The sequence below is a fragment of the Carlito syrichta genome, unplaced genomic scaffold (assembly GCF_000164805.1).
Source record: "Carlito syrichta isolate Samal-C Ts95f unplaced genomic scaffold, Tarsius_syrichta-2.0.1 Scaffold304548, whole genome shotgun sequence".
NCBI classification, from domain to species: domain Eukaryota; kingdom Metazoa; phylum Chordata; class Mammalia; order Primates; family Tarsiidae; genus Carlito; species Carlito syrichta.
Window position 1 is genome coordinate 123698 of NW_007248644.1, and position 8368 is coordinate 132065.

The 8368-nt window shown below is 36.7% G+C and overlaps 1 pseudogene; it reads left to right on the forward strand.

Moving 5' to 3' along the window:
• The first annotated feature begins 1894 nt into the window (after positions 1-1894).
• Positions 1895-2848, forward strand: LOC103262536 (annotated as a pseudogene).
• The last annotated feature ends 5520 nt before the right edge of the window (positions 2849-8368 follow it).

Consider the following 8368-nt stretch of genomic DNA (forward strand, 5'->3'; position numbering starts at 1 on the left):
TTTAGGAATCGCCACACAGAGGCTGTACTAGTTTACACTTTCTACTCTGAATTGTAAGCATATATATTTTTTCTCATATTTCTAATTGGATGTTTTACTTTTTAAATATCAACATAGAGTTCTTGATTTATTCTGACTGATAAGCCTTTGCTTCTATAAATGTTACAGATAATATCTCTCAGATTCCTTTTGTCTTTTTTTGTATTTTGTTCATGGTGTCTTGTAATATAAGTGTTTTATCTTTTTGTGTAATCATATCTGTTAATCACTTTCTATATGACTTCTGGGTTTTGTTTCTTTTTAGTAAGGTCTTTCCCATCCCAAAGTGGTTTTTATTTTTTAAAAAATTCATTTTCTTTATTGCGAAGTAAAATGTATATATATACTTATGGTGTACAATGAGATGCTTTGGAAAAAAATTGTTAAAGGACTAACACAAGCTACTTAACATATGCACTAACTCACATTTGTAAAATTTTTGTTTTGTGGTGAGAATGCTTAAAATCTACTTTCAGAAATTTTCAAGTATACAATGTGTTATTATCAGCTATATTCACCATTATATACATTAGATCTCTTGAACTTATCCCTCCCTATTGAATTTTTTTTTTAGATAACCATGTCACCTGGATTTTACTTTTGTATATGGTGTGAGGTAGAGGTGCAAATTTATTGGTTTACAAATAGATTTTCAACTTTATCAGCACAATTTACTGAATTGTTTGTGTTTTCATCAAGAACTCGAAATACTGCCTTATTTCATATAAAAATACAAACATAGACACATGCATACATATATATGGGCTTGTCTAGAGTCTATATTCTTTTCTTTGGGACTGTATGTCTTGATGTGAACTGATATTACATTATTTTAAGCACTATAATATTAGAGTAAATTTGAAAAGTAGTATAAAAGTGCTTCTGTCACAATTTTTCTTTTCACAAATTTCATGGTTAGTCTCATGCACTTGATCATCCAAATGAACTTTACAATCGCCTAAATTCCATTAATATATTGATTAAGTTTTTGCATTAAATGCATAAAGTAATTTGGGGAGTGGGATCTTTAAAAAATATTGAATCTTTGTTTCCTAGAAGATGGTATTTTTATCTATTTATTCAGGCATTTTTCATGTCTGTCAGTAACATTTTATTATCATCTTCTTATAGGTCTTGTATTTTAAGCTTATTCCTACTTTTCAAACAATTGCTGTGGGATGGTAAAATAAATTTTTCTATTTTTAAAAAATTGGCTACAGTTGCTAAATAAGAACACTAATGATTCTTGTATATTGTTCTTCTTATATAGATCTTTATTAAATTCCTTTATTGGTTCTAAATATTTTGATTTTTATTCTATTACATTTTATAGGTAAATAATAATATTAGCCACACATTATAATATTTTTTTCTTCCCAGTATTTATATATTTTTCATATTTGTGCTGTATAATTACATTTGTTAGGAATTCTAGATCAGTGTTAAACAATAGATGTGATATCAGGCATCCTTGTGTTATTCCTGACTTTACTTGAACTATCTTCGGTGTTTCACTATAAAGTAAGATATTGCCTCTCCATAGTTATCAGAAATGGAAGCCCCTAGGAAGCCCCTCTTTGTCGTGCATTATACATATTTCTAGGCTATGTATAATTTTATTTTATTTTTTTTTCTGTTAGGAATTGGTTTGTTCCCCATTTCATTGTTTTTCCGCCATTAGTTTACATAGTCATATGATATTTTCCTTTAACCTATTAATTATATTTTTCCTACATTTAAACCATCATTGCAGTTCTCTGCTCCTCCCATTTGACAGGTGGCTCTATCTCGGGAACAGAACTAGCTGCATTCCCGCTACACCATGGCAAAAGTGAACCGATAGGGCTGTATCGGGTACCTAGTCACCAGGGCTGCTTTTAACTCTGGCAAAGTGGATATTGTCAGTGTCAATGACTCCTTCATTAATCTCACCTATATGATCTACATGTTCCAGTATGACTCCACCCACAGCAAGTTCTATAGCATCCTCAAGGCTGAGAGCGGGAAGCTTGTCATCAATGGAAATCTCATCACTATCTTCCAGGAGCGAGATTCCACCAAAATCAAATGGGTCAACTCTGCTGCTGACTTTGTGGTGGAATCCACCAGTGTCTTCACTACCTTGTGAAAGACTGGGGCTTACTTACAGAGGGAACAAAAAGGGTCATCATCTCCACCCCCTCTGCTGATGCTCCTATGTTTGTGATGGGCGTGAACTACAAGAAGTACCAAAACTACCTCACCATAGCAACACCTCCTGCACCACCAACTGTTTAGCCACCCAGTCAAGGTCATTCACAACAACTTAGGCATTGTGGAGGGACTCATGACCACCGTCCATGCCATCACTGTCTCCCAAAAGACTGGAAGGACCCTCTGGGAAGCTGTGGTCCTACCACCTCGGGGGCCTCCAGAACATCACCTCTGTGTCTGCTGGCACTGTCAAGGATGTGGGTAAAGCCATCCTTAAGCTGAATGAGAAGCTCGCGGACATGGCCTTCTCTGTCCCCATCACCAATGTGTCCTTCGTGAACCTGACCTGCCATCTGGAGAAACTCACCAAATATAATGAAGTCAAAAAGGTGGGGAGGCAGGCATCCAAGGGCTCCCTCAAAGGCATCATGGGCTACACGAAGCACCAGTTTGTGTCCTCGTCTTTAACCGTGACACCCACTCTTCAACCTTCGATGGTGGAACTGGCATTGCCCTCAATGACCACTTTGTCAAGTTCATTTCCTAGTAAAACAATGAATTTAGCTATAGCAACAGGGTGGTGGACCTCCTGGTTCACATGGCCTTCAAAGAGTAAGAGCTCCCAGACCACCAGCGAGAGCACGAGAGGCTCTCAGCTGCTGGGGAGTCCCTGTCACACTCAGTCCCACACCACACTGAGCATTTCCTCTCCTCACAGTGTCCATGCCACACTCCCTGAAGAATGGGGGAGCCTAGGAAGCCCCTCTTTGTCATTCATTATCAATAAAGTCCTCTGTACTCAGCCAAAAAAAAATCATTGCAACATTAAAAATTTTCTAATTGGTTATAATATATTCTCTAAGATTCTTCTGAAATTATTTTGCTAATATTTTTGTTTAGATTTTGGCATTTGTGCTCATGTGTTATACTTTTTATTTTGCAATTTTATTATTATTATTTGATATAAATGCCATTTAAACTTTTATACATTGAAAACGTTTTTGTTTTTTTTTTAAAGACTGCATCAGTTTCTAGTTGAATGACATTGGTAAAGTTGCTTAACCTCTTCTGCTTTCAGTTTTTACCTTTTTCCTTGAAATGTATTACATTTCAATTTTTAAAATTTCACCTAGGGCTTTAGGAGGAGTATAAATTTGTCTCACTTTAAAACTATTTTTGAAGTTATCAAGTTAATATTGTGTCCTCTATTGAGTTTTTTTCTTTCATTTCTAACTTTTTACAAGATGGCTCATTTCATCAAAATTAACAGATTTATTTCTAAAATTCTTGAAAACAATTTCTCTATTTTGTAGTCATGATATTTTTAGCATTCTTAATTTTTTTGGTGAGAATTTTCAAATATCTGTCAATTTTATTCTTTTTTTTTTTTTGAGTTGGAATCTCACTCTGTCACCCAGACTGGAGTGCAGTGGCCGCTCCTGGCCACCGCAGCCTCAACCTACTGGGCTCCGGCGATCCTTCTGCCTCAATCTTCCAAGTAGCTGGAACTACAGGTGTGTGCTACCACACCCGGCTAATTTTTTGATTTCTTGTAGAGATGAGGTCTCGCCAAGTTGCCCAGGTGGGTCTCGAACCCACGGGCTTGGGCAATTCATTCACCTCAGCCTCCCAAGGCGTGGGATTACAGGCTGAGCCACCGAGCCCGGCAATTTTATTCTTATTTCTAAAGAAACGGGTTCAGGTATTTATCATGTATTCTAATTTTTGTTCCAACTTTTATAATTTTTGTGTTTTTATATTAATTTATTTCAGATTATTATGCCATTTTCTTGTCTCTAGATAAATTTGCAATTAATATATTTTTATGTTTCTTGTTTTTAACCAATGCAGCTAAGGTTTTACATATTTCCCTCTCAGTCACTTTCTTTTAAGACTAAGACTGGGATGCAATAATTTAATCATTTCATATATCTAAGTTTTCTGTTGTCCATTCTGACTTATTCTTAAAGCAAGTTTTTTTTTTTTCAAGTCTTTTGTGTTTTAGGCTAGTATTTTAATTGATTTGTAGTTGACTCAGTAAAGTTGGAAAAAGTAATTTGCATATGCCCTGCTTTTGTGTTTTATTGTTTTTTTGCGACTTAACACATGATAAATATTGTAAGCATTTTATGAACATTTTGTGGAATTTCTAACCCATGATATACTCAAATAGTATAATTAATTCAAAGATACATATATGTTACAGAGTTTAATACAGTAGCTTGCAACATACCACTACTCCTGATGAGAACAAACAGAAAACTAAGACAAAATTCAAGATCTCCTCTGGTCAAAGACAACTAGAATTTGAGGGTTCAGATCCTAAAGAGAAGGAAAGGTAATAGAGATAAGAACAAGTTTTTATCTACAACTTTTCTCCTTGGTTCATTTGCTAATTCTTAGTGTTGAGAAAGAAGTAGAGAAGCCAGGACAACTTTTGTCAAACTCACAGAATGACAGGACAGATATTGGACTTCTGGTATTCAAAGGTGTTAAAACATGAGAAGCTAAGATCCCAAAGAGAAAGAAGGTACAAATACTTGAGTTAGATACTTGGTACCAATTTCCTCCTTAAGGCATTTTTTCAAAAACCTGCACAGGGCAAGATGACAAGAAAACAAGCAGAAAATAGCTAAAGATCCAAGTGGAGCTTTTCACAATTCATGTTTTGGAAGCAAAACACTAGAGTTCAGGATACCTCAAGAGGTAGTGTTGTTAGAGACTCTACAGGCTCTCAATTGGAGTCTATAAAGGATTAAACTCTAAGAATAGAGGCAAAATAAGAAAGGGAATTTATGTAAAGTCTGCAAACTAGTCTTGGGTCACTTCAGTTTAGGATTGGATTTAGGTGACCTGTCCCTTTGCAACCTTGATAAGAGAAAAAGTAGATCTTCTCTGGAGGAAGAGCAACACATCTAGACCTTTCATGATGTTTTAAAGACGATGTCTGGCACTCAATTAAAACATTAACTGGCTGATTGCATTGGCTTGCCTGTAATCCCAGCAGTTGGGGAGGCTGAGGCAAGAGGATTGCCTGAGCCTGGGGATTCGAGACCAGTCTGGGTAATTTGGCGAGACCTTGTCTCTACAATAAATCACAAAAACTAGCTGGGCGTAATGGTGTGCATCTATAGTTCCAGCTACTTGAAAGGTTGGGGTGGAAGGATTGCCTAAGTCCAGCAAGTTTAGGTTGCGGTGGCTGTGAGTATGCCACTGCTTTCCAGTCTAGGTGACAAAGAGTAAGACTCCAACTCAAAATTATGCATAACATAACAAAAATCAGCTTAAAGAGAAGTATCTGGAAAAGAGAAAAAGACTGGAAATCCAGCCATTCAGTTACCAGACTTTAAAATTATTGTGATCAATATCTTAAGGAAAATACACAGCTGCCGGACTCGGTGGCTCAGCCTGAAATCCCGCGCTTTGGGAGGCTGAGGTGAGTGGATTGCCTGAGCCCGCAGGTTCGAGACCCGCCTGGGCAGCGAGACCTCATCTCTACAATAAATCAAAAAATCAGCCGGGCATGGTAGCGCGCCTGTAATTCCAGCTACTCGGAAGGCTGAGGCAGAAGAATCGCCGGAGCCCAGCAGGTCGAGGTTGCGGTGGCCGGGAGCGGCCACTGCACTCCAGTCTGGGCGACAGAGTGAGACTCCAACTCAAAAAAAAAAAAGAAAAAGAAAATAGACAGCAAAAGAGTAGCTTTGAATTTTCGAAATGAACAAAATAAATTCACCCCCAATTCATGAATTGTGATAAGCTTCAAGCAGAATTTTTAAACAGAAAGCCACATATAGACACATCATAACAAAACTGCTGAAAACTAATGTGAAAGAGAAAATTTTTAAAACATCTAGAAAAAAAGACTCAATACTTTCAAAACAGCAGCAAACAGGAAACCGCAAAGTACGGCTGTGGATAATTAAAGGAAACCTAAATAATTAAAGGGATAAACCAAAGCTAATTAATTGGAAGACTCTATATTGTAACCATTTCAATTCTCCCCAAATTTATCTGTAGGATTAATGCAACTCCCCTGAGAAAATCAACCAGTTGGTATGTGTGTGCTTGTAATTTGACAAGTTCATTCTGAAATTTATTTTTAATTTTTATTTTTTTGAGTAAGCAGGATATTGAGAGGACAGAGAAGTTCCCATGGTGGGAGGGAACCCCGAAGGGGTTGCCCTTATTCTGAAATTTATAAGGAGATGCAGTAGAATAGATAAGAATAGCCAAGGCAATCTTGAAGAACAAGAACAAAGCTGGAGGATTTACATTACTAAATTTACATTACCAGATATTTATTTTACAGCTACAGTAATTATGACACTTAATTGTGTAGAAATAGACTAATAGGCAGAGAGTTCAGAAGTAGTCACATGACCACACTTCCACTAACATTCAGTGAGGAGGAAATAGCTCTTTCAATAAATGGTGCTAGATTAATTTAAATAGCCAAATGAAGCCTTGATCTCTCCTCTCACTATATAAAAACGTCAATCTAAGATGAATTGTGACCTAAACATAAAAAGTAAAACTAAAGCTTGAGAAAGAAAACTTTTATACATTTGGAGTTAGCAAAGGTCCCCTAAACAGTATACAAGGAGAAATATTAATAAAGAAAATAAATTATAAATTGAACGACATTTATAAAAAATTTATTTAAAAGATTTATAAAAATATTTTCATCAAAAGACATAATTAAAAGAGTGCAAGGCAAACCATAACGCGAGGAAAAATATTTTAAAGTTTTTTTTTCTTCTTTTAAAAAGTTTTTATTTTAAAGATGTGGGGTACAATTCAGGGTTAGGTATGCAAATGCTCATTATGCAGGTATCCTTGCTGATGAGGTGTGCCCCCTCTGGCAATTCCCACTACTGCCAATCCCTCCCAGCCCCCTGCAATGTCCCACTACTGCCAATCCTTTTCTTATAGTATTATGGTAATTGTTCAAGGTTCCCTTATGAGTGAGAACACGTGATACTCAGTTCTTTGTTTCTGTGATAGATTGCTCAGTATTATAGACTCTAAGTCCATCCAAGTTGCTGTGAAGTTCATAATTTTGTCCTTCTTTATGACTGTGCAATATTACATCATGTATATGTATCACATTTTTTTAATCCAATCCTCTTTTGATGGGCAGCATGGTTGTTTCCATGTTTTTGTTATTGTGAACAATGCTGCAATAAACATTTGTGTGTGATTTGAGTTCCTCTGGGTATATTCCCAGTAGGCGGATTATGGGTCATATGGAAGGTCGATTTTAGATCTTTTAAGAATCGCCAAACTGTTTTCCACAGAGGTTGTACTAATTTACACTCCCACCCACAACATAGAAGTGTTCCCTTTTCCCCGCATCCTCTCCAGCATCTGTTGTATTTTGAGTTATTGATGATGACCATCCTGACTGGAGTTAAGGTGGTATCTTAGTGTGGTTTTAATTTGCATTTCTTTGATGACTAGTGAGGTTGAGCATTTTTTCATGTATCTGTTGGCTGCTCATGTGTCTTCTTTTGAGAAGTGTCTATTCATATCTTTTGTCCATTTTGTCATGGGGCTGTTTGTTTTTTGTTTTTTCTTTTCGGCAAGTTTGAGTTCCTTGTAGATCCTAGATGTTAGGCCTTTGTCAGATATGCAGTTACCAAATACTTTTTTCCCATTCTGTGGGTTGTCTCCCTGCTCTCTTGATGGTTTCTTTGACTTTGCAGAAGCTTGTCAGTTTGATGAGGTCCCACTTGTCAAACTTATCTCTTATGGCATGGGCACTTGGGGTTTTGATCAGAAATTGGTTGCCAGCTCCAATTTCCATAAGGGCGTCTCCTGCATTTTCTAAGGTTCTTATGGTTTGGGGTTTTACGTTTAAGGCTTTGATCCATTTAGAGTTGAGTTTTGTGTATGGTGATAGGTAGGGGTCTTGATTAAATCTTCTGCATGTGATCAGCCAGTTTTCCCAGCACCATTTACTGAATGAGTTCTCCTCTCCCTAGTGGTTGGTTGTGGAGGCTTTGTTGGAAGATAAGTTGGTTGAGAAATTGAGGCTTTTCTTCTGGAATCTCTATCCTGTTCCATTGGTCTATATACCTGTTCCTGTACCAATACTAGGCTGTTCTGATTATTGAAGCTTTATAATAAAGTTAAA